Source organism: Gasterosteus aculeatus, unplaced genomic scaffold (genome assembly GCF_964276395.1).
Source record: "Gasterosteus aculeatus unplaced genomic scaffold, fGasAcu3.hap1.1 HAP1_SCAFFOLD_43, whole genome shotgun sequence".
NCBI lineage: Eukaryota > Metazoa > Chordata > Actinopteri > Perciformes > Gasterosteidae > Gasterosteus > Gasterosteus aculeatus.
Genome location: NW_027554900.1, coordinates 47,501 through 55,000, shown reverse-complemented (window position 1 = coordinate 55,000; position 7,500 = coordinate 47,501).

The following is a 7,500-nucleotide window of genomic DNA, read 5'->3' as shown; positions in this document are numbered from 1 at the left end:
CACCTGCTGTTCTGCCATCAGTGTCCGACAATAGCGCTTCTTCATCGGATAACTGCCGGGATATCACGCTCTCTGGAACTGTTTAATTCATCCATCCACTGCACCTGCTGTTCTGACATCAGCATCCGAGAATAGTGTCCCGTACTGGGACATGGTCTGGGATATCCCGCTCTCTGGAACTATGTTCTGATTATTTCCTTCATCCACTGCACCTGCTGTTCTGACATCAGCATCCGAGAATAGTGTCCCGTACTGGGACATGGTCTGGCATATCCCGCTCTCTGGAACTGTGTTCTGATTATTTCCTTCATCCACTGCACCTGCTGTTCTGACATCAGCATCCGAGAATAGTGTCCCGTACTGGGACATGGTCTGGGATCTCCCGCTCCATGGAACTGTGTTCTGTTTATTTCATCCATCCACTGCACCTGCTGTTCTGACATCAGCATCCGAGAATAGTGTCCCGTACTGGGACATGGTCTGGGATCTCCCGCTCCATGGAACTGTGTTCTGTTTATTTCCTTCATCCACTGCACCTGCTGTTCTGACATCAGCATCCGAGAATAGTGTCCCGTACTGGGACATGGTCTGGGATCTCCCGCTCCATGGAACTGTGTTCTGTTTATTTCCTTCATCCACTGCACCTGCTGTTCTGACATCAGCATCCGAGAATAGTGTCCCGTACTGGGACATGGTCTGGGATCTCCCGCTCCATGGAACTGTGTTCTGTTTATTTCCTTCATCCACTGCACCTGCTGTTCTGGCATCAGCATCCGAGAATAGTGTCCCGTACTGGGACATGGTCTGGCATATCCCGCTCTCTGGAACTATGTTCTGATTATTTCCTTCATCCACTGCACCTGCTGTTCTGACATCAGCATCCGAGAATAGTGTGTCGTACTGGGACATGGTCTGGCATATCCCGCTCTCTGGAACTGTGTTCTGATTATTTCCTTCATCCACTGCACCTGCTGTTCTGACATCAGCATCCGAAAATAGTGTCCCGTACTGGGACATGGTCTGGGATCTCCCGCTCCATGGAACTGTGTTCTGTTTATTTCCTTCATCCACTGCACCTGCTGTTCTGGCATCAGCATCCGAGAATAGTGTCCCGTACTGGGACATGGTCTGGGATCTCCCGCTCCATGGAACTGTGTTCTGTTTATTTCCTTCATCCACTGCACCTGCTGTTCTGGCATCAGCATCCGAGAATAGTGTCCCGTACTGGGACATGGTCTGGGATCTCCCGCTCTCTGGAACTGTGTTCTGTTTATTTCCTTCATCCACTGCACCTGCTGTTCTGGCATCAGCATCCGAGAATAGTGTCCCGTACTGGGACATGGTCTGGCATATCCCGCTCTCTGGAACTGTGTTCTGATTATTTCCTTCATCCACTGCACCTGCTGTTCTGCCATCAGTGTCCGACAACAGCGCTTCATCATCGGATAGCTGCCGTGAAATACCGCTCTCTGGATCTGCTCTGTTCTGGCAGGTAATCAGGGGGATTTTAAGTAGATGAGTGTCCGGGAATAGTGCACTGCACTCGGGCAGGTCACGCCGCGTAACCCGCCCCATATCCCGGTTCCCGAACCCGCTTTTCCGCCCAAAGTTGTCCGAAGATGCTTAGGCCCAGCTGGGGAACGCTCCCCACGAAGCCCGGGTCTCAGCCCTGGAGCCCTGTGTTTCCAAAAACCAGGTTTCTGAAATCTGCGACCTGGTGGCCCAGTGATGTCAGCTGGAACTTTTTTTTTCCGGTCCGCTCAAAATTCTCCAGGGGATTTTAGGGCTTTGCGCCACATATTCCGACTTTTACTTAGTTTCTGACGGAGCCAAAAAAGTCCGGGTTTTTTTGCCCTCCTTATCGTCCCGACTGGAAACTTTAACTTTTTTTTTAAGTCAGAAAATTAAAGTCCTTTTCATCCAGGAGACCGACCCTTCCTTCAAAGCGTCCCAAGTGGTCCTTCGTCATCGGATATCTGTCGGGAAATACCGCTCCATGGAACTGTTTATTTCATCCATCCGCTGCACCTGCTGTTCTGCCATCAGTGTCCGTGAACAGTGCTTCTTCATCGGATATCAGCCGGGATCTCACGCTCTCTGGAACTGTTTATTTCATCCATCCACTGCACCTGCTGTTCTGACATCAGCATCCGAGAATAGTGTCCCGTACTGGGACATGGTCTCGCATATCCCGCTCTCTGGAACTATGTTCTGTTCATTTCCTTCATCCAGTGCACCTGCTGTTCTGCCATCAGTGTCCGACAATAGCGCTTCATCATCGGATATCTGCCGTGAAATACCGCTCTCTGGATCTGCTCTGTTCTGGCAGGTAATCAGGGAGATTTTAAGTAGATGAGTGTCCGGGAATAGTGGGCCGTTCTGGGACTTGGTCTGGGATATCACGCTCTCTGGAACTATGTTCTGTTTATTTCCTTCATCCAGTGCACCTGCTGTTCTGCCATCAGTGTCCGACAATAGCGCGCCATTCTGGGACTTGGTCTGGGATATCACGCTCTCTGGAACTATGTTCTGTTTATTTCCTTCATCCAGTGCACCTGCTGTTCTGCCATCAGTGTCCGACAATAGCGCTTCATCATCGGATATCTGTCGTGAAATACCGCTCTCTGGAACTGTGTATTAGTCCGTCCGCTGCACCTGCTGTTCTGACATCAGCATCCGAGAATAGTGTCCCGTTCTGGGACATGGTCTGGGTTCTGCCGCTCTATGGAACTGTGTGTTCATCCGTCCACTGCACCTGCTGTTCTTCCATCAGCATCCGAGAATAGTGTCCCGTACAGGGACATGGTCTGGTCTCTGCCGCTCTCTGGAACTCTGTATTCATCCATGCGTTACACCTGCTGTTCTGACATCAGCATCCGAGAATGGTGTGCCGTTCTGGGACATGGTCTGGGATCTCCCGCTGTCTGGAACTGTGTGTTCATCCATCCACTGCACCTGCTGTTCTGACATCAGCATCCGAGAATAGTGCCCCGTACTGGGACATCAGCCAGGACGCACCGCCGTCATCTCGTTCGTTCGCTCAGTCATCCATCCACGAAAGCTACCGATCAGCCACAGTGCCCGGAATGATGCCTCCTGCCGGGGCAGCGTCCGCTTGCTCCCCGACAGCCAGTTCTGCATGAGGCTCCGGTTCTTCCACCCCCGCCACTGTCCGAGGGTGTCCGAAAATACTGAGGTCTGAGTCGGATCCGAACCGCACAAACGCCGGTCTTCACGACTGGAGGCCTATGTTTCTAAAAACCGGGTTTCAGGAATCTGCGACCTGGTGGCCCAGTGATGTCGGCTGGAACTTTTTTTTTCCGGTCCGCTCAAAATTCTCCAGGCATTTTCTGAGCTTTCCTTCACATAGTCCGACTTTTACTTAGTTTCTGACGGAGCCAAAAAAGTCCGGGTTTTTTTGCCCTCCTTATCGTCCCGACTGGAAACTTTAACTCCGTATTTTAAGTCAGAAAATTAAAGTTCTTTTCATCCAGGAGACCGACCCTTCCTTCAAAGTGTCCCATACAGTGCTTCGTCATCGGACATCGGCCGGGATCTCCCGCTCTCTGGAACTGTGTATTCATCCATGCGGTACACCTGCTGTTCTGCCATCACTGTCCGGGAATAGTGTGTCGTTCTGGGACTTGGTCTGGTCTCTGCCGCTCTCTGGAACTCTTTATTCATCCATGGGGTACACCTGCTGGTCTGCCATCACTGTCCGGGAACAGTGTGCCGTTCTGGGTCATGGTCTGGGATATCACGCTCTCTGGAACTCTTTATTCATCCATGCGGTACACCTGCCGTTCTGCCATCACTGTCCGGGAACAGTGTGCCGTTCTGGGACTTGGTCTGGTCTCTGCCGCTCTCTGGAACTCTTTATTCATCCATGCGGTACACCTGCTGTTCTGCCATCACTGTCCGGGAATAGTGTGTCGTTCTGGGTCATGGTCTGGGATATCACGCTCTCTGGAACTCTTTATTCATCCATGCGGTACACCTGCCGTTCTGCCATCACTGTCCGGGAACAGTGTGCCGTTCTGGGACTTGGTCTGGTCTCTGCCGCTCTCTGGAGCTCTGTATTCATCCATGCGGTACACCTGCTGGTCTGCCATCACTGTCCGGGAACAGTGTGCCGTTCTGGGTCATGGTCTGGTCTCTGCCGCTCTCTGGAGCTCTTTATTCATCCATGCGGTACACCTGCTGTTCTGCCATCACTGTCCGGGAATAGTGTGTCGTTCTGGGTCATGGTCTGGGATATCACGCTCTCTGGAACTCTTTATTCATCCATGCGGTACACCTGCCGTTCTGCCATCACTGTCCGGGAACAGTGTGCCGTTCTGGGACTTGGTCTGGTCTCTGCCGCTCTCTGGAACTCTTTATTCATCCATGCGGTACACCTGCTGGTCTGCCATCACTGTCCGGGAACAGTGTGTCGTTCTGGGACTTGGTCTGGGTTCTGCCGCTCTCTGGAGCTGTTTATTCATCCATGGGGTACACCTGCTGTTCTGCCATCACTGTCCGGGAATAGTGTGTCTTTCTGGGACTTGGTCTGGTCTCTGCCGCTCTCTGGAGCTCTTTATTCATCCATCCACTGCACCTGCTGTTCTGCCATCACTGTCCGGGAATAGTGTGTCGTTCTGGGACTTGGTCTGGTCTCTGCCGCTCTCTGGAACTCTTTATTCATCCATGCGGTACACCTGCTGTTCTGCCATCACTGTCCGGGAATAGTGTGTCTTTCTGGGACTTGGTCTGGGTTCTGCCGCTCTCTGGAGCTCTTTATTCATCCATGCGGTACACCTGCTGTTCTGCCATCACTGTCCGGGAATAGTGTGTCGTTCTGGGACTTGGTCTGGTCTCTGCCGCTCTCTGGAACTCTCTGGAACTCTTTATTCATCCATGGGGTACACCTGCTGGTCTGCCATCACTGTCCGGGAACAGTGTGCCGTTCTGGGTCATGGTCTGGGTTCTGCCGCTCTCTGGAACTGTGTATTCATCCATGCGGTACACCTGCTGTTCTGTCATCACTGTCCGGGAACAGTGTGCCGTTCTGGGTCATGGTCTGGGTTCTGCCGCTCTCTGGAACTCTTTATTCATCCATGGGGTACACCTGCTGGTCTGCCATCACTGTCCGGGAACAGTGTGCCGTTCTGGGTCATGGTCTGGTCTCTGCCGCTCTCTGGAGCTGTTATTTTCCTCCATCCGGTACACCCACTGCTCTGCCATCACTGTCCGAAAATAGTGCTCCGAAATCGGGTAAGTCGCGCGGGGAGCCACCCCTGTATCTCGGCTCCAGGAGCGTCTTTCCGCCCGGGGCCTGGCCCACTATGCTTAGGTCCAGCTGGGGAACGCTCCCCCCGAAGCTCGGGGCCCTGTCCTGGAGATCTCTGTTTCCGAAAACCAGGTTTCTGAAATCTGCGACCTGGTGGCCCAGTGATGTGAGCTAAAAAAAAATTTATCGAAGCGATCTAAAAAAGCCCAGGCATTTTCTGGGCTTTCCTTCACATATTCCGACTTTTACTTAGTTTCTGACGGAGCCAAAAAAGTCCGGGTTTTTTTCGCTCCACATAGTCCCGACTGGAAACTTTAACTTTTTTTTTTTTCCATTATTTCACCCGCGGAGGTCCGCAAACACCTCCAGGGGCCCACAACGGCCGAATTAAGCCAGGAAAAAGACGCCAGAACCCGGATCTCTTTACCAGACACCCCCAGAGCCCGGAACTCGGACCCAAACACCTCCAGAGGCCCACAACGGCCGAATTGGACCCGGAAAAAGACGCCAGAACCCGGATCTCTTTACCAGACACCCCCAGAGCCCGGAACTCGGACCCAAACACCTCCAGAGGCCCACAACGGCCGAATTGAACCCGGAAAAAGACGCCAGAACCCGGATCTCTTTACCAGACACCCCCAGAGCCCGGAACTCGGACCCAAACACCTCCAGAGGCCCACAACGGCCGAATTGGACCCGGAAAAAGACGCCAGAACCCGGATCTCTTTACCAGACACCCCCAGAGCCCGGAACTCGGACCCAAACACCTCCAGAGGCCCACAACGGCCGAATTGAACCCGGAAAAAGACGCCAGAACCCGGATCTCTTTACCAGACACCCCCAGAGCCCGGAACTCGGACCCAAACACCTCCAGAGGCCCACAACGGCCGAATTGGACCCGGAAAAAGACGCCAGAACCCGGATCTCTTTACCAGACACCCCCAGAGCCCGGATGAGCTCCACAAACACCTCCAGAGGCCCACAACGGCCGAATTGGACCCGGAAAAAGACGCCAGAACCCGGATCTCTTTACCAAACACCCCCAGAGCCCGGAACACGGACCCAAACACCTCCAGAGGCCCACAACGGCCGAATTGAACCCGGAAAAAGACGCCAGAACCCGGATCTCTTTACCAAACACCCCCAGAGCCCGGAACACGGACCCAAACACCTCCAGAGGCCCACAACGGCCGAATTGAACCCGGAAAAAGACGCCAGAACCCGGATCTCTTTACCAGACACCCCCAGAGCCCGGAACTCGGACCCAAACACCTCCAGAGGCCCACAACGGCCGAATTGAACCCGGAAAAAGACGCCAGAACCCGGATCTCTTTACCAGACACCCCCAGAGCCCGGAACTCGGACCCAAACACCTCCAGAGGCCCACAACGGCCGAATTGGACCCGGAAAAAGACGCCAGAACCCGGATCTCTTTACCAGACACCCCCAGAGCCCGGAACTCGGACCCAAACACCTCCAGAGGCCCACAACGGCCGAATTGAACCCGGAAAAAGACGCCAGAACCCGGATCTCTTTACCAGACACCCCCAGAGCCCGGATGAGCTCCACAAACACCTCCAGAGGCCCACAACGGCCGAATTGAACCCGGAAAAGGACGCCAGAGCCCGGGTTCCGCTCCATGCCGCACACCACACCTGCAATACCGACCTCTCCCACCGGAGGGAGACAGAGGGCGCCTTCCACCCTGACTGCTGCCCGGGTGAGAGACACTATTCCTGGGGGGACTCTTTATCAGACTCCCCTTAACTAAAAGGGACTGCTGCCCGGGAAAGAGACACTATTCCTGGGGGGGCCTTCTACCAGACCCCCCCTGCCCCAACACACCATCCCCAATTTCACATAGCATATTCAGTCACAACTTGTCCGTTTCAAACACCCACACCTGCAATACCGACCTCTCCCACCGGAGGGAGACAGAGGGAACCCTCCCCCCCCACGACTGCTCCCCGAGAAACAGACACTATTCCTGGGGGGACTCTTTATCAGACTCCCCTTAACTAAAAGGGACTGCTGCCCGGGAAAGAGACACTATTCCTGGGGGGGCCTTCTACCAGACCCCCCCTGCCCCAACACACCATCCCCAATTTCACAAGTGTTCACATAGCATATTCAGTCAGAACTTGTCCGTTTTAAATATCCGCACCTGCAATACCGACCTCTCCCACCGGAGGGAGACAGAGGGAACCCTCCCCCCCCACGACTGCTCCCCG